Source organism: Rana temporaria, chromosome 3 (assembly GCF_905171775.1).
Source record: "Rana temporaria chromosome 3, aRanTem1.1, whole genome shotgun sequence".
Lineage (NCBI taxonomy): Eukaryota > Metazoa > Chordata > Amphibia > Anura > Ranidae > Rana > Rana temporaria.
The window spans coordinates 481,708,488-481,729,936 of NC_053491.1; the positions used below are offsets into that span (position 1 = coordinate 481,708,488).

Consider the following 21,449-nt stretch of genomic DNA (forward strand, 5'->3'; position numbering starts at 1 on the left):
TTTTGGTGACTGGGCACCTGCGATGACCATTGGTCAAGGTATGATGATGGTGCGAGGTAGATCCTGCGGGAAGAAGTGGTGATATCACGAGGGAGACTGTGAGCACCTCTGTCTAGAACAGTATTTTTCAATCTTTTTTCAGTCAGGGCGCCCTTTTATTTTGAGTTATTGTTAATCTCAGAGCACACCAGTCTGAGGGCTCATTGACACCTGGAGGTGTGTCTGAGCTCGAGACCCATTTTACGTGTTCCCGTGTGTTGCAATTTTTAATAGGCCGCTCTATGCTCATGAAACATAAGGTGATCAGACCTGTGCAGGATTTGATTGATTTTAGAATTTTTTACACAAATAGAGCTTTCTTTTGGTGGTATTTAATCACTTCTGTTTTTTTTTTTTGCTAAATAAACGAATAAAGACCAAACATTTTGAAAAAATAAAAAAAACTTTTTCATAGTTTGTTATAAAATCTTGCAAACAGGAAATGTATCTCCTTCACTAATGTGTGCTGATGAAGTAGCACTGATGGGCACTGATAGGCTGCACTGATAGACATTGATAAGGAGGCACTGATGGGCACTGGTAGCTGGCACTGATGGGCACTGATAGATGACAATAATAAGGGACTGTCGGGCACTGATTGGTAGCACTTTTGGGACTGCATTGATGATCAGGACACTAATAATCAGTGCCATGATTATCAGTGTAGATGTCCCTTTTAAACCCCGTATTGGCCTATCTAAGCCTGCTGACCATAGGTAAAAGGCCTTGCGTGCAATTTGGCCTGGGTACATTTCTTCATAAATTTGGTGATTTTGAACCTCCAGGACTTGCCTCAAACTAATAGTAGCAGTGCACCCCATTGCTCTTGAGGTTTCTAAAAACAGAAATAACAATGGATAGGAAAAAAGCAACCTTTTCACTTGAAAAAAATGTGTAATTAAAAAAAAATGAGTTGTATGTTCTGATTATATGATTCTCTAATATTTTACTCCCATACTCTTACAGATAAGGAAAGATGGGTTGTCCCCTGTGGTAAGGAGATTGTCATACAATGTTATTACATTTTTATCACATTACTGTTTTGATCTCAAATATATCTACATGTTTTTGTTGTTTGCTATTTATTAATCATGATCCTGTTAGCTGTAAATGTATAACTATTTGCCCTGAGATGGGGCCACTTAAGTGCATATCACCTAATGGTATTGTAACGGTCACCATCGTTTACGATATCCCCATCCCATCAACCACGACAGCTTATCTGACACTCCAACCATCCATCCTATTTCCCAGAATAACCGAGACAACACAAGCTCTGGTCTCTGGTTTCCAAATGAATGAACACTTTTAATGGTAACTCTCAAGGACCGTTTCCGCGGATAAATCCTCTGGCGGATTTTGATCTCATGGTTGTACTAACCATGAGATCAAAATCCCCGCGGAATTCCCTCCGCGGTGACGTGTCGCGCCGTCGCCGCGTTGATGACGCGGCGACGTGCGCGACGCTGAAATACAAGGACTTCCACGCATGCGTCGAATCATTACGACGCATGCGAGGGATGGAATCGGACGGATTGATCCGCTGAGTCTGTACAGACCAGCGGATCAATCCGCTGGACTGGATTCCAGCGGATAGATTTCTTAGCATGCTAAGAAATTTTGATCCGCTGGAAATCCATCGGCCCGAAAAAAATCCGCGGATAAATATCCGCTGGGTTGTACACACCAGGGGATCTATGCGCTGAAACCGGTCCGCGGATAAATTTCAGCGGATCGATCCTCTCGTGTGTACGGGGCCGTAGTCCTATATACAGTACAACGGGTTACAATAATCAAAGGAACAAAGAACTCTCCACCCACACATCACTTCAATACACACTCTCTTAGACAATGACATCCCGTTGAGCTAATTATTCCCCAGATGTCCGGGCTCCGATACTAAGTGATTCACCTGCAGAATACACATTTTACACATAAAACAGTATTAGCATACCTAATGAAAGGTCTTTCAGGAGCCAGGCTGTCTACCAAGCTCAAATCCACCTCACCCCAGTACAGACTCAATTACCATCTCAACAGCCTGTGCTACACAGAGGAATGAGTCATTTTTGACCGGTAAGCCAACAACGTGTAATTAGTTCTTTGCAGACATTAAGGAATATATTGTGGATTACTGTCCATGCTAAAACAATCCAACATGTGTCCCTTATTTCCTGGCTCAATACATGAATTAACAGTAATGTCCCATCTCATGTAATTTATAATTAATATTTCTCAGTCTCCCTATGCCCAAAAGAGACACAGGGTGACCCTAGACCCAAGAGTTATTAGTGACGCTGGCACAGGAGTACCCCTCATCCTTCAAAGGTCTCTGGTTGTCACGGGCCATTCCGTTACAGGTATAATGGGTATCGCCTTGAGGCGATTGAGTTCACATTTGCTGCGCTATACAAGTTACTCACTCACTCACTCACTCACTCACTCACTCACTCACTCACTCACTCACTCACTCACTCATAAGAGTGTAATGTTATTATGGATAGGATTGGGGTAAGAGGACCTGTAAGGTTGTTATGGACAGGATTGGGGTAAAATGACCTGTAATATTATTATAGACAGGATTGGGATAAGAGGACCTGTCATGTATATAATTGAATATATTAACCAGATTTTTCACAAAAGGCTGGAATGCAGCTCTCTTACGTGTATCCTGGGGTTTGTAGATACAGATAATTATAAACATTACAATATGGAGGTTGTTACATGATTTTTTTTGTGGATAGAAAATTGAAAGAAAGAGGGTCGCTCAAGTTCCGCCATTAGTATTAGAGGTTGAAAAACTCACATACTATATCAATATACTGTATCTCTTCTCCAGAGAGAATAAGTTCAATGCTCGTAACCTTTCCTCCTAACTAATATTCTCCAGACCCTTTATTAGCTTTTTTGCCCTTCTCTGGACTCTCTCCATTTCCAGTACAATCCTCCTGAGGACTGGTGCCCAGAACTGGACAGCATACTCCAGGTGCGGCCGCACCAGAGTCTTGTAGAGCGGGAGAATTATCGTTTTATCTCTGGAGTTAATCCCCTTTTTAATGCATGCCAATATTCTGTTTTCTTTGCTTGCAGCAGATTGGCATTGCATAGCATTGCTGAGCCTATCATCTACTTGGACACTCAGGTCCTTTTCCATCCTATATTCCCCCAGAGGTTCTCTCCCTAGTGAATAGATTATATTATTTTTTTTGGCACCCAGATGCATTATTTTATTTTTTGTTTTCATTAAACCACATTTGATATGTAGTTACATAGTTAGTCAGGTTGAAAAAAGTCCATCCAGTTCAACCAGAAAAAAATAAACAAACAAAATAAAAAACACAGTACAATCCCGTACACCCAACTCCATACCCACAGTTGATCCAGAGGAAGGCAAAAAAAAACAGCAGAGCATGATACAATTTGCTACACCAGGGGAAACAATTCCTTCCTGATCCCCCGACAGGCAATCAGATTTACCCTGGATCAACTCTACCTACAAATCTTAGTACTCAGTTATTTTATGTACATTTAGGAAAGTATCCAGGCCTTTCTTAAAGCAATCTACTGATCTGGCCAGAACCACCTCTGGAGGGAGTCTGTTCCACATTTTCACAGCTCTTACTGTGAAGAAACCTTTCCATATTTGGAGATGAAATCTCTTTTCCTCTAGACGTAAAGAGTGCGCCCTTGTCCTCAGTGTTGACCGTAAAGTGAATAACTCAACACCAAGTTCACTATATGGACCCCTTATATATTTGTACATGTTGATCATATCCACCCTTATTCTCCTCTTCTCCAGAGTGAATAAATTCAGTTCCTCTAATCTTACCTCATAGCTGAGCTCCTCCATGCCTCTTATCAGTTTGGTTGCCCTTCTATGCACTTTCTCCAGCTCCCCGATATCCTTTTTGAGAACTGGTGCCCAAAACTGAACTGCATATTCCAGATGAGGTTTTACTAATGATTTGTACAGGGGCAAAATCATATCTCTCTGGAGTCCATATCTCTCTTGTACAAGAAAGGACTTTGCTCGCTTTGGAAACCGCAGCTTGGCATTGCATGCTATTATTGAGCTTATGATCTACCAAAACCCCCAGATCCTTCTCCACTACAGATCCCCCCAGTTGTACTCCCCCTAGCATGTATGATGCATATTCTTAGCCCCTAAGTGCATAACTTTACATTTATCAACATTAAACCTCATCTGCCACAAAGTCGCCCAATTAGACAGAGCATTGAGGTCGGCTTGTAAATTGGAGACATCCTGTAAAGACGTTATTCCACTGCATAGCTTGGTGTCATCTGCAAAGACAGAAATGTTACTTTTGATCTCAGACCCAATATCATTTATAAAGATATTAAAAAGTAAGGGTCCCAGCACTGAACCTTGGGGTACACCACTGATAACATTTGACCATTCAGAGTAAGATCATTAACCACGACTCTCTGAATTCTGTCTTTCAGACAGTTTTCTATCCATTTACAAACTGATATTTCCAATCCTGTAGACTTTACCTTACACATGAGCCGTGTGTGGGGAACTGTATCAAACGCTTTTGCAAAATCCAAATATATCACGTCCACAGCCACTCCTCTGTCCAAGGTTTTACTTACCTCTTCATAAAAGGAAATCAGGTTTGTCTGACAGCTTCTGTCTTTCATGAATCCATGCTGTCCGTTGCTTAATTAGTTTTTTTCCAGCAAGAACTCATCTATGTGGTCTTTTATTAATCTTTCCAGTATCTTCCCAACTATAGAAGTTAAACTAACAGGTCTATAGTTACTTGGTAAAGACTTTGTGCAATTTTTAAATATGGGCACTACATTGGCCCTGCGCCAATCCAGTGGTACTATTCCCATCATTAATGAGTCCCTAAAAATAGATATAATGGCTTTGAAATTACAGAGCTCAATTCTTTTAGGATCTGTGGGTGGATGCCATCTGGTCCAGGTGCTTTATCCACCTTTATTCTGTCTAAATATTTCTGGACCATATCACTTTTGAGCCATTGTGGATTTGGGGCTTTGTCACTACAACCCCCATTATGGACATGAGCTCCCCCATGCTTCATTGTATACAAAGAGCTGAATAAAGTATTTAATACATTTGCCTTCTCTTTGTCCCCAGTCACCCACTCTAGATTATTTCGTAAGGGGCCTACATGCTCAGACCTGACCTTTTTACTATTAATATATTTGAAGAATGTTTTGGGGTTTGTCCTACTATCTTTTGCAATCTGTCATTAGTTTTGAATTTTTGCATCCTTGATTTTCTTTTTACATATCCTGCTATATTATTTGTAACATTTAAAAGACACTAGTGTTCCTTAATTTTTATATTTTTTAAAAGCTCTTTTCTTATTGTTTATAGCTTTTTTAACTTTGACCGTGAGCCACATAGGTTTTATTTTTAGCCTTTTAAACTTATTGCCCATGGGAATATACTTTGCAGTGAGGTCCCACACAGTCTTTTTGAAGAATTCCCATTTCTGTTCTGTTTATCATCAATGCCAATGGGCCAAATTCTCAAAAACTCTGCGTAACTTAAATTTCAGCAGTTAAGTTACACTGACTTAAAATTTCTACCTAAGTGCCTGATCGTCAAAGCACTTAGGTTGAAATTACACGCTGTGTAACTTAAGTGCCGCCGTCGTAAGGCGGTCCTCCTCTCCTGGGGGCGTTTAAAATTTAAATGAGGCGCGCTCCCGCGCCGGCCATACTGCGCATGCGTGTGACGTCATTTTCCCGACGTGCAGCGCGCGAACGTAATTAACGCCGGTCGGCTTTGAGAATTTCGACGGGACACTAAAGTTGCGACGGGTGAAAAAAAAAGACGCGCCGGGAAAACAAATAATTATAAAAAAAAATGTCAGCGTCGCTCAGCATGCATTCCTGAGAGGGTGAACTCCATGCCAATTTTCAAAGAAAAAAACGGCATGGGTTCCCCCCAGGAGCATACCAGGCCCTTAGGTCTGGTATGGGTTGTAAGGAGACCCCCCCACGCCGAAAAATTGACGTAGGGGGTCCCCCTACAATCCATACCAGACCCGTATCCAAAGCACGCTACCCGGCCGGTCAGGAATGGGAGTGGGGACGAGCGAGCGCCCCCCCCCCCTCCTGAGCCGTGCCAGGCCGCATGCCCTCAACATGGGGGGGTTGGGTGCTCTGGGGCAGGGGGGCGCACTGCGGGCCCCCCCACCCCAGAGCACCCTGTCCCCATGTTGATGAGGACAGGACCTCTTCCCGACAACCCTTGCCATTGGTTGTCGGGGTATGCGGGTGGGGACTTATCGGAATCTGGGAGTCCCCTTTAATAAGGGGGCCCCCAGATACCGGCCCCCCACCCTAAGTGAATGGATATGGGGTACATCGTACCCCTATCCATTCACCTGGAGGCAAAAAGTAAAAGTTAATAAACACACAACACAAGGCTTTTTAAAATAATTTATTATTCTGCTCCGGATGCCCCCCTGTCTTCGTTATTAGCTCAATTAGCAGGGGGGGCTTCTTCTTCCACTCTCCGGGGGTCTTCCGCTCTCCGGGGGTCTTCCGCTCTCCGGGGGTCTTCTCCGCTCTCTGGGGGGGGCTTCTCCGGACTCCGGGGGGCTTCTTCCATCTTCTCCCCTCTTCCGCTGTTGACTCGGCGAACCCCGGTTCTTCTGCAGCTCTCCGGTGCCTTCTTCTTCAGCGCTGGCTGCCTGCTATGTTTGTGTGTTAGCTCGATTTCAAACAGGCAGCCGGCGCGGTCTTCTGTGGCGTCAGGGTCTTCTGGTCTTCTCCCCTCTTCCGATGTTGCCTCGTCGCCTGTTGTCGCTGTAATGATGGAAGCGCGCCTTGCATCACATTTATATAGGCATCACCGTCCCATCATGCTCCGGCAGGTACCCACGTGGTGGGTGCACGTGGGTAGGCACCCACCACGTGGGTACCTACCGGAGCATGATGGGACGGTGATGCCTATATAAATGTGATGCAAGGCGCGCTTCCATCATTACAGCGACAACAGGCGACGAGGCAACATCGGAAGAACAGAAGACAAGACCCTGACGTCACAGAAGACCGCGCCGGCTGCCTGTTTGAAATCGAGCTAACACACAAACATAGCAGGCAGCCAGCGCTGAAGAAGAAGGCACCGGAGAGCTGCAGAAGAACCGGGGTTCGCCGAGTCAACAGCGGAAGAGGGGAGAAGATGGAAGAAGCCCCCCGGAGTCCGGAGAAGCCCCCCCCCCGGAGAGCGGAAGAAGAAACCCCCCCCCGGAGAGCGGAGAAGACCCCCGGAGAGCGGAAGACCCCCGGAGAGCGGAAGACCCCCGGAGAGTGGAAGAAGAAGCCCCCCCTGCTAATTGAGCTAATAACGAAGACAGGGGGGGCATCCGGAGCAGAATAATAAATTATTTTAAAAAGCCTTGTGTTGTGTGTTTACTAAATTTTACTTTTTGCCTCCAGGTGAATGGGTAGGGATACGATGTACCCCATATCCATTCACTTAGGGTGGGGGGCCGGTATCTGGGGGCCCCCTTATTAAAGGGGACTCCCAGATTCCGATAAGTCCCCACCCGCATACCCCGACAACCAATGGCAAGGGTTGTCGGGAAGAGGTCCTGTCCTCATCAACATGGGGACAGGGTGCTCTGGGGTGGGGGGGGCCCGCAGTGCGCCCCCCTGCCCCAGAGCACCCAACCCCCCCATGTTGAGGGCATGCGGCCTGGCACGGCTCAGGAGGGGGGGGGACGCTCGCTCGTCCCCACTCCCATTCCTGACCGGCCGGGTAGCGTGCTTTGGATACGGGTCTGGTATGGATTGTAGGGGGACCCCCTACGTCGATTTTTCGGCGTGGGGGGGTCTCCTTACAACCCATACCAGACCTAAGGGCCTGGTATGCTCCTGGGGGGGAACCCATGCCGGTTTTGAATTTAAAAATTGCCGTGGAGTTCTCCCTCAGGAATGCATACCAAATGCCGTCGCTGGAATGGGCCTTTACAAGGTTTGGCTAACTTTCCACATTGTAAAACCAGCCCTAGTTTTGCGCCGGCAAATTCGGAACTTAGGCAGAAATCAAAGTGCTGAAATGCTTTGAAAATCTGCTTAAGTCCTCATTTGCATACGCAAAGCTGCATTTCAATGAGAAATGCCCCCAGTGGCGGATGCGGTACTGCATCCTAAAATCTGACCGTGTAAGTGTCTTACACATGTCAGATTTTCTGCCTAACTTTGGAAAAAGCCTTTTGAGAATCGTTTCCAAAGTTAGGCACAGGGATACGCAGGCTGAACAGCAGTTAAGTCTGCGTATCTCTTTTGAGAATTTGGCCCAATATTCCCTCCCAGTCTAAGTCCTGGAGAGCAGCCCTCATCCTTGGAAAATTAGCTTTCTTGAAATTAAGTGTTTTTATCTTTCCTGTATGTATTTCTTGCTTACTGCTAACATCAAATGAAATCATCTTATGATCACTGCTACCCAGGTGTTCCTTTATCTGAACATTAGTAATAAGCTCTGCATGGTTTGAGATTACCAGGTCCAACAGAGCATAATTCCTAGTTGGGGCCTCAATAAACTGAACCATAAAATTGTCCTGCAATAGGTTTTTAAATTGTTGCCCTTTAACTGTCCCAGCAGTGCCATTACTCCAGTCAATTTGTGTGTAGTTAAAATCCCCCATTATTATCACCGTCCCAGCCCTTGCAGCCCTTTCCATCTGTGCAAGGAGCTGAGTCTCCACCTCCTCGTTAACATTGGGTGGTCTATAACAAACTCCAATGATTAACTTTGAACTACGCACATCTGTATGCAGTTCCACCCATAATGCTTCAGACTCATCACACTCTCCATCCATCAGGTCCTCTTTCACGCTTGCTTTGAGATCACTTCTCACATAGAGACAGACCCCGCCACCTTTCCTTTTTACCCTGTCTTTCCGAAAGACAGCATAGCCAGGAATATTAATAGCCCAGTTATGTGAGGATTTAAGCCAGGTTTCAGCAATATTGATTACATCATAGCTCTCCTCATGCGCCAGAGCTTCCAACTCACCTATTTTGCTTGACAGAATTCTGGCATTGGTGAACAAACACTTAAATGTATCATTACATTTTTCTCTGGTGTTTTTAATATCATTTATAGTAGTACAAATGGCACTATAGTTTCCAGTGGCTGTTTGCAACATGGGAACTTTCTTGTCACCTGCCATAACCCTCCCCCCATCTATCCCCATTCCATTCTCCATTAATGTCTGACCCCTAACTGACCCATGTGCCCGATGTAATTCTAGTTCACCCTCCCCCTCAAGCCTAGTTTAAATACTTCTCCAGCATTCCCATAAACCTCTCCCCCAGCACAGCAGACCCCCTTCCATTCAAGTGCAAACCGTCTTTAGCATATAGGTTGCACCCCAATGAAAAAGTCATGTAGTTGCCCACCCCATTAATTTGTTTAGATGTTCTTGCAAGATTTCCATATCCTGTGGAGAAGTTATTGCCTTGCTTAGCTTAGTATCGTCCACAAATACAGAGATTAAGCTGTTTATCCCATCCTCCAGGTCGTTTATGACCAGTCCCCCCGGGCACTTATCAGTGTCAGTGCCCGGGGGGAGGATGGTGGGGTCAGTGTCAGCGCCCGGGGGGAGGGTGGGGTCAGTGTCAGTGCCCGGGGGGAGGGTGGGGTCAGTGTCAGTGCCTGGGGGAGGATGGTGGGGTCAGTGTCAGTGCCCGGGGGGGTGGTGGTATCAGTGTCAGTGCCGGGGGAGGGATGGTGGTATCAGTGTCAGTGCCGGGGGAGGGATGGTGGTATCAGTGTCAGTGCCGGGGGGATGGTTGGATCAGTGTCAGTGCTGGGGGGTGAGTCCCTTAATATTAGCAGCCCCCCCATTAGCTGAGTGGTTTCTTATGCCACCTCAGATGGAGTTGCTGCAGGCTGAATGGAGTGAATGCACTCTCTCTCTCCCACCAGCAGCACCCCCCCTCCCCCCCCCCTCAGCTCCGGAGCATCAGCGTCCACCTCAGAAGGAGTTGCGGCAGCCTGAATGGAGTGAATGCACTCTCTCTCTCCCACCACCAGACCCCCCCCCCCCCCCCGCTGCTGCTGGTGGGAGAGAGAGAGTGCATTCACTCCATTCAGGCTGCCGCAACTCCTTCTGAGGTGGACGCTGATGCTCCGGAGCTGAGTGAGGCGGCGGGACTCGGAGTGAACTGCTGGCCGGGTGGGGGGGGGGGGGGGGGCGCTGCTGACGCTGGGGGTGGCGAGGCTGGCTGGCAGTGCTAGCGGCTGCGGGGCTCAGTGGTGAGGCAGGGCTGACACTGGTAGACAATTGTGTATGCGGGGGATGGAGCCGGTCATAACACTTACCTTCTGGTTGTCGCTGCTCCTCCATGATGCCCCCACACGCGCTCCAGAATACCGGAAGTGATATACTGGCAGTGGCACTGACCTCTCCTCCGGTCCCCGCTGCGCCAATCCCATGACAGCTAGTGGGCATGCTAGAAAATCACAGGACAGTGGGAGTGTGCGGGCGCACAGCTTGCGCCCTGCACACGCCCTAAACACGGGCAAATCAGCTTCCCAGCCTGCAATCAGCTGATTGCAGGCTGGGAAGCTTCCCATAGACCGCCGCATGTCCGGCGCCTGATCACTCTTAAAGTGACATTTTTATTTTTCAATTTTTTTTTTTTTTTACAGCTTGAGGGGGGGGGGGGGGGGGGGCGGCGCCCGAGCGCCCCCTATGGACGGGCCGCCACTGGTGTCAGTGCCGGGGGGAGGGATGGTGGTATCAGTGTCAGTGCCCGGGGGAGGAAGGGATTAGTGTCAGTGCCGGGGGGAGGGATGGTGGTATCAGTGCCGGGGGGAGGGATGGTGGTATCAGTGTCAGTGCCTGGGGGAGGAAGGGATCAGTGTCAGCGCCCGGGGGGAGGGTGGGGTCAGTGTCAGTGCCCGGGGGGAGGATGGTGGGATCAGTATCAGTGCCCGGGGGGGTGGTGGTATCGGTGTCAGTGCCGGGGGGAGGGATGGTGGTGTCAGTGCCGGGGGAGGGATGGTGGTATCAGTGTCAGTGCCGGGGGGAGGGATGGTGGTATCAGTGTCAGTGCCTGGGGGAGGGATGGTGGTATCAGTGTCAGTGCCGGGGGGGGATGGTTGAATCAGTGTCAGTGCCCGGGGGAGGATGGGATCAGTGTCAGCGCCCGGGGGGAGGGTGGGGTCAGTGTCAGTGCCCGGGGGGAGGCTGGCAGGGTCAGTGTCAGCGCCCGGGGGGAGGGTGGGGTCAGTGTCAGTGCCCGGAGGATGGTGGGGTCAGTGTCTGTGCCCGGGGGGGTGGTGGTATCAGTGTCTGTGCCCGGGGGGAGGGATTGTGGTGTCAGTGCCGGGGGAGGGATGGTGGTATCAGTGTCATTTCCCGGGGGAGGGATGGTGGTATCAGTGTCAGTGCCGGGGGGGAGGGATGGTGGTATCAGTGTCAGTGCCGGGGGGGGGGGGGGGGGTTGAATCAGTGTCAGTGCCCGGGGGAGGATGGGATCAGTGTCAGTGCCCGGGGGGAGGATGGTGGGGTCAGTGTCAGCGCCCGGGGGGATGGTGGGGTCAGTGTCAGTGCCCGGGGGAGGATGGTGGGGTCAGTGTCTGTGCCCGGGGGGGGGTGGTGGTATCAGTGTCAGTGCCGGGGGAGGGATGGTAGTATCAGTGTCAGTGCCGGGGTGGAGGGATGGTGGTATCAGTGTCAGTGCTGGGGGGGATGTTTGAATCAGTGTCAGTGCCCGGGGGAGGATGGGATCAGTGTCAGCGCCCGGGGGGAGGGTGGGGTCAGTGTCAGTGCCCGGGGGGAGGATGGTGGGGTCAGTGTCAGTGCCCGGGGGGAGGATGGTCGGGTCAGTGTCAGTGCCCGGGGGGAGGGTGGGGTCAGTGTCAGTGCCCGGGGGAGGATGGTGGGGTCAGTGTCTGTGCCCGGGGGGGTGGTGGTATCAGTGTCAGTGCCGGGGGAGGGATGGTGGTATCAGTGTCAGTGCCGGGGGAGGGATGGTGGTATCAGTGTCAGTGCCGGGGGGGGATGGTTGGATCAGTGTCAGTGCTGGGGGGTGAGTCCCTTAATATTAGCAGCCCCCCCTTAGAGACCCCATTAGCTGAGTGGTTTCTTATGCCACCTCAGATGGAGTTGCTGCAGGCTGAATGGAGTGAATGCACTCTCTCTCTCCCACCAGCAGCACCCCCCTCCCCCCCTCAGCTCCGAAGCATCAGCGTCCACCTCAGAAGGAGTTGCGGCAGCCTGAATGGAGTGAATGCACTCTCTCTCTCCCACCACCAGACCCCCCCCCCCGCTGCTGCTGGTGGGAGAGAGAGAGTGCATTCACTCCATTCAGGCTGCCGCAACTCCTTCTGAGGTGGACGCTGATGCTCCGGAGCTGAGTGAGGCGGTGGGACTCGGAGTGAACTGCTGGCCGGGTGGGGGGGGCGCTGCTGACGCTGGGGGTGGCGAGGCTGGCTGGCAGTGCTAGCGGCTGCGGGGCTCAGTGGTGAGGCAGGGCTGGCACTGGTAGACAATTGTGTATGCGGGGGATGGAGCCGGTCATAACACTTACCTTCTGGTTGTCGCTGCTCCTCCATGACGCCCCCACACGCGCTCCAGAATACCGGAAGTGATATACTGGCAGTGGCACTGACCTCTCCTCCGGTCCCCGCTCCGCCAATCCCATGACAGCTAGTGGGCATGCTAGCAAATCACAGGACAGTGGGAGTGTGTGCGGGCGCACAGCTTGCGCCCTGCACACGCCCTAAACACGGGCAAATCAGCTTCCCAGCCTGCAATCAGCTGATTGCAGGCTGTGAAGCTTCCCATAGACCGCCGCATGTCCGGCGCCTGATCACTCTTAAAGTGACATTTTTATTTTTCAATTTTTTTTTTTTTTTTTTTTACAGCTTGGGGGGGGGGGGGCGGCACCCGAGCACCCCCTATGGACGGGCCGCCACTGGGTCCCAGCAAAGAACCCTGGGGGACCCCACTACCCACCCCTGACCATTCCGAGTACTCCCCATATATCACCACCCTCTGAACTCACCCTTGTAGCCAGTCTTCAATCCATGTACTCACCCTATGTGCCATGCCACGGACCTTATTTTGTACAATAAGCATTTATGGGGAACTGTGTCAAATGCACCACATCTACAGGCTTTTCTTTATCTAGATGACAGCTCACCTCCTCATAGAAGGTTAAAAGACTGGTTTGGGAAGAACGCATCTTCATGAATCCATGCTGATTACTGCTTATGATATCATTGTCATTACTAAAATCTTGCATATACAGTAGTCCCTTATCATCAGCTTGCATACAACTGATGTTTGGCTAACTGTTCTGTAATTCCCAAGGATGTCTTTTGGGTCCTTTTTTAAATATTGGTGCTACATTGGCTTTTCTCCATGGTAACCAAAAATAATTCTCCGGCGCTCCGGTATTTCTTTCCTATGGGGTCATGTAACTCAATTACAAGGTATCTTCCAAAATCTTGCAGCCCTCCTCAGAATCGTGGGAATTCAAAAGTAACTAAAAGAGAAAAAAGAATGGAGGGCGCACCGACCTAGTGTGATACCGTAACAAGATCTTTATTAAAATATTAAAATCAATGATCATACACACTGAGCAGTGCAGACCACCGGGGCTCTGAGGAAAGGGGTACGCCCCCGAAACGCGTTAGCCTGAATATCGGTCAGATACCATTGGACTGAAGTAATCGTCCTGTTCTGCTGGTGCTGTTAAACATTTGCCGAACTGTCTTTCAACGCTTGTTTTTAACTCAATTTTGTGAGTATGATCATTGATTTTAATATTTTAATAAAGATCTTGTTACGGTATCACACTAGGTCGGTGCGACCTCCATTCTTTTTCCTCTTTTCTCCATGGTACCATTCTTCCAGTCAGTAGACTGTTCGTAAAAATAGGAATAATGGTCTGGGAATCACTTAAGAACCCTCAGGTGCAAGCCGCCTGGTCCCAGTAACTTATTAACCACTTCAGCCCCAGACCATTTTGCTGGTCAATGACTGGGCCACTTTTTGCAACGTGGCTCTCAAACAAAATTGGCGTCCTTTTTTTCCCACAAATAGAGATTTCTTTTGGTGGTATTTGATCACCTCTGCGTTTTTTATTGTTTGCGCTATAAAGAAAAATAGAGCCACAATTTTGAAAAAAATTAATATTTTTTACTTTTTGCTATAATAAATATCCCCCAAAAATATATAAAAAACCTTTTTTTTCCTCTATTAAGGCCGATACGTATTCTTCTACATATTTTTCGTAAAAAAAAACGCAATAAGCGTTTATTGAATGGTTTGCGCAAAAGTTATAGCGTCTACAAAATAGGGGATAGTTTTATGGCATTTTTATTAATATTTTTTTTTTACTAGTAATGGCGGCGATCAGTGATTTTTATCGGTACTGCGACCTTATGGCGGACACTTGACACATTTTTGGGACCATTGGCATTTTTACAGCGATCAGTGCTATAAAAATGCATTGATTACTGTAAAAATTCCACTGGCAGGGAAGGGGTTAACACTAGGGGGCGAAGAAAGGGGTTAATTATGTTCCCTAGGTGTGTTCTAACTGAAGGGGGGGTGGGACTGACTAGGGGAAATGACAGATCGCTGTTCATACATTGTATGAACAGACGAACAGTAATTTCTCCCCCTGACAGGACCGGGAGCTGTGTGTTTACACACACAGCTCCCGGTTCTCGCTCTGTAACGAGCGTTTGCGGGTGCCCGGCGGTGATCGCGCCCTCTGGGCATGCGCAGCGGCACCAGGGGAGAGCAGGGGGTGGCTGAAATGCGAGATGACGTAATATTACGTTGTTTCACACAGCCGAGCCGACCTGCCGCCGTAAAACTGTGGCAGCTGGCTGGCTAGTGGTTAAGTCTATTTTTAATTCTTTCCTTTCTTAGCCATAAGGGTGCTTCCTGTGATGTGTCATGAGGATAAACATTGCAGTTTTGGTTACTGAAACCCCCCCAAATCCCTTGTAAAGACCGAGGAGAAGAATAAATTCAATCCCTTTGCCATCTCTCCATCCTTAATAACCAGATTCCCTTCATCATTCTTTATGAGACCAATATGATCTGACCTCTCTTTCTTACTATTTATATACTTAAAGAATTTCTTGGGATTTTTTTCACTCTCCTCCACTATGTGCCCTTTTTGTTCTATCTTAGCCAGCCTGATTGCACACTTACATTTTCTTGTTGCATTCTTTGTAAAGTTGGAATGCTGATGATGATCCCTCAGCCCTTACATTCTTATGTTGGAGTTTTATTAGCTCTTTTAAATGTATTTCCCATTGGGATGCACTCGCTAATACCCTTATTTAATATGCTCTTAAAACATACCCATTTTTCCTATGTGTTCTTTGTTCCTTATTTAACACTAGAGATGGGCATTACGAATACCTGGTCATGCCTTTTGGTTTGTGTAATGCCCCAGCTGTGTTTCAAAACTTTGTCAATGAAATCTTCAGGGATCTGCTGTACCAGTTTGTTGTCATCTATCTGGATGACATCCTTATCTTTTCGGAAAATCTGCTCGTCCACAGAAACCATATCCGCACTGTACTTCAGCGCCTTAGAAAGAATAATCTCTATTAGGGTTGTCCCGATACCGATACTAGTATCGGTATCGGGACCGATACCGAGCATTTGCCCGAGTACTTGTACTCGGTGCAAATGCTCCGATGCTTCACCCGATACCTGGACAGTCAGGGTGATCAGTGTGGTGGGGGAGTTACAAGCACTGATAACAGCCACTCCATTACCCCCATGGGACTTGATTCTAGTCCTTTTGGTGCTTCGGGATGCTCCCTTTGAGGACATTCGGGAGGTTTTTTGTTTATTGTCACAAATGGTGATTTTATTTCTGGTAGCGATTACCTCGATCAGACGTGTGTCTGTCTGATCTGGCGGCCTTGTCTTGCAAGGCTCTCTACTTGGTCATCCGTAAGGATGAGGTGGTGCTGCGGCCGCAGCCGTTTTTCTCCCTAAGGTCGTTTCGGCTTTTCACATTGATGTGGACATTGTTCTTCCATCCTTATGTCCTCGGCCGAAATGCCAGGAGGAGGCCACTTTGCATCCTCTGGATGTGGTTCGGGCCCTACGAGTGTACTTATATGTTACGGTTCCGTTCCGGAAGTCGGAATCACTGTTTGTGACGGTGGCTGGCCCTACAAGAGGGCCTGGCAGTCTCGTCGGCCATCATTCCTAGGTGGTTCCGACGGATGGTGCTTCAGGCCTATGCCCTAAAGGGACATGCGCCCCCCTTTCGGGTTATGGCGCGTTCAACCAGGGCGATCGGGGCCTCTTGGGCTTTCCGGCATCATGCCTCTATGTTACAGCGGTGTTAGGATGCATCCTGGTCGTCAATCCACGCTTTTTCAAAGTTTTTCAAGGTTGATGTGTGTGCATATTTTGGTGCCTCCTTCAGCCGCAGGTGTTACGGGCGGCAGTTTATGATTGGAGTTTCTCCGTTGAGCAACTCCGGTTTTTGTTTGGGGTGTAACCTGGTTTGCTGTGTTGTTTTCCCACACCTCGAATTTTTTTGACACTGCTTGGGGACGTCCCTAATGTCAAAGAAGGCTGTGTCCGTCTATGAACGGAAGAGAAAATAGGATTTTTGTACTCACCGTAAAATCCATTTCTCTGAGTTCATAGGCGGACACAGCACCCACCCCTCCTTGTTTTGTACTGCTTGTTATGGACTGAGGCTCCTAGAGCAGGGTGTGGGTTATGCCTGGGGAGCCACGCCCCTTGGGAGGAGCGGCACGAAGGAAAGGTTTTAACACTTTAAGTGCTGTTAAATTCTGCCTAAACTCTCCTGGTAGGAAGAAGCATAACCCTAATGTCAAAGAAGGCTGTGTCCGTCTATGAACTCAGAGAAATGGATTTTACGGTGAGTACAAAAATCCTATTTTTTTTTTAAATCTTGCCTACTATGTAACTATGTATGTAACTATGTAAAGAACTGAATTGTATGTTCTTGTTAAATGATTTTCTAACATTTTACTCTGATATTTTGCAGATGGTGAATTTGGGGGTCACTACTCTGGTAAGGAAATTACCATACAATGCCATTTCATGTTTAACAAATTACTGTTGTGACTTCAAATATGTTTAAGTTTTTGTTGTTTGCTTCCCGCCTGCCAACAGTACATTATTTACAGTATTACAGTATTTAATGCTGGCGGGCGGCTCCCTTTTTTTACATACAGCCACCAGTCAGTATCTCTGATCACTGTCACACCAGTCATATGATGAAGCTGTACTGCACTGGGGACAGTATGTAAAAAAAATGGTGAATAAAACGATTCCTTCATTTTCCAAAAAAATAATTGTGACAAAAAATGACTTAAAAAAACTTGACATGCCTCTTACTAAATACCTTGGACTGTCTACTTTCCAAAAATGATTTGGGGGTTATTTGTACCCTCCTGGTATTATTGGGCCTCAAGAAATTAGACGCGTCTGTCAGCAATGTTAATTTTGACATAACATTTTTATTTCGTTTTAGTCATAGACTTTTCACCAAAACGCCATTTCACTTTTAGTCGTATTTTAATCATCTGATTTGTTTTAGTTTTAGCCGTATTTTACTCATCTAAATTTTTTGGTTTTAGTTGTATTTTAGGCAACGGAATTTTTTGGGTTTTAGTCATATTTTAGTCATCTGAAATTTTTTAGTCTTAAGCCTCGTACACACGATGCAAAATTTGGAAGGGGATTGTTGTTTGAAAGACCGTTGTCTGAAATTCTTGCCATTAGTATGCTCCTTTCGACAATTGTTTTCCAATTTTCAACAAATGATGGATGATAGACATGTGCATTCGTTTTTGTCCGAATGCATTTTCGTCCGAATTTCAGGTATTTTCCTTATCGTTTTAACAAACGATAACAAACGAAAGCACAGAAAACCGAAAGATCCATAATAAAAAATGCTTTATTTTTTAATTTTCGTTGCGTTCGAATGTGCCTAACCTTAACTCTATTAGTCAAATATTATTCTACATAAAGAGAAAAGATTCGACATTATAGAGACATGAAGAAGAGTCGACATAGAGAGAAAAGATTCGACATTATAGAGACATGAAGAAGATTCGACATAGAGAGAAAAGATTCGACATAGAGAGAAAAGATTCGACATAGAGAGACATGAAGATTTGACTAAGTAGCTAAAAACAACTGTAAAGTATGCCTGTGAAATAGTGCATGTTTCCCGTACTTAAAACTGTCTCTGCACAAAGTGTCATTTGTGAAGGAAAAACCGTCAATTTAAAAAAAGAATGACCTTCAGGTCTGGTGTGGATTTTAAGGGGAACTCCACGCCAAATTTAAAAAAAATGGCATGGAGTTCCCCCCAAAAATCCACACCAGACCCCTTATCCGAGCACGTAACCTGGCAGCAAAAAAATTGCTCTGAATTGCCGGAAGCCAATTCATTTCAGCCGCAAGTGATTTTTAAATGACTTTTTTCCTTCACAATTTTTTTTTAAAGATTCTGTCGAATCTTCTTAGAACATTTGACAGACACCATAAGCCTTCAATGACAGATTCGACCTTAATTAATTTGGATTTTCGAACGAATGGATTTTTTTAACGAAAAACAAAATTAATAAAAACGAATTTCGAGAGTAACTAAATACATTTATTTTTCGGACGAAAACAAAATTCTTGAAACAAAATATTTCAGTGTGCACCTGTCTATTGGATGATAGGCTAGTACATTTTTGGCGAACGACGGCTCCACATCTGATTTTCGGACGGTCAGTACACAAATCCGTCACGCAAAAGTCGAAAGTACAAACACGCATGATCGGAACCAAGGAACGAGTCTGAAGCGGTCGGTCTTGTAAACTAGTGTTCGTAATCGAGAATTAACATTCGTGACGCGGCAAATTATGAAACGTCAAAATGCAACGCACATTCTCTTCTCTAATAAAGGAGCTGCTTTGCTGGTGATACTGATGTAGTTATGCCAAACGTATTTTAACCACTTAAGACCCGGACCATTATGCAGGTTAAGGACCTTGCCCCTTTTTGCGATTCAGCACTGCGTCAATTTAACTGACAATTGCACGTTGCTCCCAAACAAAATTGGCATCTTTTTTTTCCCACAAATAGAGCTTTCTTTTGGTGGTATGTGATCACCTCTGCTGTTTTTATTTTTTGCACTATAAACAAAAATAGAGCGACAATTTTGAAAAAAAAACAATATTTTTTACTTTCCGCTATAATAAATATCCCCAAAAAAGATATAAAAAACATTTTTTTACCTCAGTTTAGGCCGATACGTATTCTTCTACCTATTTTTGGTAAAAAAAATCGCAATACGTGTTTATCGATTGGTTTGCGCCAAATTTATAGTGTTTACAAAATAGGGAATAGTTTTATGGCATTTTTATTAATAATTGTTTTTTACTACTAATGGCGGCGATCAGTGATTTTTTTCGTGACTGCGACATTATGGCGGACACATCGGACACTTTTGACAAATTTTTGGGACCATTGTCATTTGTGAAAATGACACTGACAGTGAAGGGGTTAACCACTAGGGGGCGCTAAGGGGTTAAGTGTGCCCTAAGGGAGTGATTATTACTGTAGGGGGGCGTAGCTGTAGGTGTGAAGTCACTGATCGTCGTTCCCTATATCATGGAACAGACGATCAGTGTCACTGGGCACAGGCACGTACCTGTATGTTGCCTTTAAGAGCCCAGCCGTGCCCTTCTGCTGACGTATATCAGCGTGAAGGGGTCCTTAAGGCTCCATTCACACCTAGGCAGACAAATTTGCGGCGTTTTGTCACCGCAAATCGCGGTACAAATAGCGGCGTTTTGTACCGCGATTTGCGGTGACAAAATGCCGGTATTGTCTGCCTAGATGTGCCCCAGATTGACCCCCTCTATGGAGATGGTTCCCATCTCCTAGCCGAACCGGGACCTTTTTTCAGGCGGCAGGCGGCCGGCGTTCAGCGTGGCGGCAGCGGCGTAGCACTACAGGCGTTAAAACGCCTAGATGTGAATGGGGGCTTAGTGGTTAAAAGGCATTTGTTTTATGGAGCTGCGGTGGCTCAACGCGATTGGCACTGCGCTGACAAGCCATTCACCTCTGCAGCTAGGGGTTCGGATCCCGGTCTCAGCTACATGTGAATTGAGTTTGGTGGTCTCAGCCCGGCTCCCGGTGGGTGTGCTATGCGAGGTAAGCCTGAGCTTAGTACGCCCACCCCCCTCCCACAAAAACCACCACACTTACACGCACTCGAAATTGGGTTAACATCACGCACTTTGACCACGCGGTCTCTAAAAAGAGAGGCGAAGGACTAACGGGGCTGGTTGAGCGGGCAAATCCTCTCACTCCCTTATAGGGAGTCCCTCTGCCCCGTTGGGCTTCAAAGCGGAGCAGGTAGGGCGGGCTGTGTGGGAGGACCCCCTCACACACCTGCCATTGCCACCCGGGGCATGGAGAAAGGTGGCAGATTGCCTCTGGGGGAGGCCTGCCTACTCCCAACTCCTGCAGTCCGGCTCCTCTCTCGAGTACACGCACAAAATACACTTTAAAAAAAAAAAAAAAAAAAAAAGAAAAGAAAAAAGGCATTTGTTTTGTACAATCAAAAAATCGCAAATCAACTCTCACGAAACTTCTACTAACTTGAAATTTACAGAAGGTGACCAAAGGGTGGCGCTCGAGAAATTAACTTTCTCTTTACGCTCCCACATTAACTGACAATTGCGCGGTCGTGCGACGTTGTACCCAAACAAAATTGACGTCCTTTTTTCCCACATACAGAGATTTCTTTTGGTGGTATTTGATCACCTCTGCGGTTTTTATTTTTTGCGCAATAAACAAAAAAAGAGCGACAATTTAAAAAAATAATAATAATTTGACTCCAAAAAATATTAAAAAAAAAACACAATTTTTTCCCTCAGTTTAGGCCGGTATGTATTCTTCTACATATTTTGGGTAAAAAAATGGCAATAATCGTTCATTGATTGGTTTGCGCAAAAGTTATAGCATCTACAAAATAGGGGATAGATTTATGGCATTTTTATTAATCATTTTTTTTACTAGTAATGGCGGGGATCTGTGATTTTCTTTTTTTTGTGACTGCGACATTATGGCGGACACATCGGACACTTTTGACACTATTTTGCGACCATTGTCATTTATACAGCGATCAGTGCTATAAAAATGCACTGATTACTGTGTAAATGACACTGGCAGGGAAGGGTGTTAACCACTAGGGGTTAAAGGGTCACTAAAGGAAAACATTTTTTTTTTTTAAAGGGTCACTTTTTAAAGGGTCACTAAAGGAAAACATTTTTTTTGCCTAAAATTAATGTCTGCAAGGTAGACAGACAGAATAGTGTAATGATTCTGTTAAAAAACGAGTAAATACCTATTAAA

The 21,449-nt window shown here is 46.7% G+C and overlaps 1 protein-coding gene across 1 annotated transcript in view; it reads left to right on the top strand.

Annotated features, from left to right (window-relative positions):
- Window positions 1-1,012: 1,012 nt before the first annotated feature.
- Window positions 1,013-21,449, top strand: part of LOC120933679 (proteinase-activated receptor 1-like) — a 42,821-nt gene continuing 22,384 nt past the window's right edge. Inside the window, exons 1-2 of the mRNA XM_040347019.1 lie at window positions 1,013-1,032; window positions 17,074-17,100. The gene's annotated coding sequence lies outside the window, so the exon portion shown is untranslated. The remainder of the gene's footprint in view (window positions 1,033-17,073; window positions 17,101-21,449) is intronic.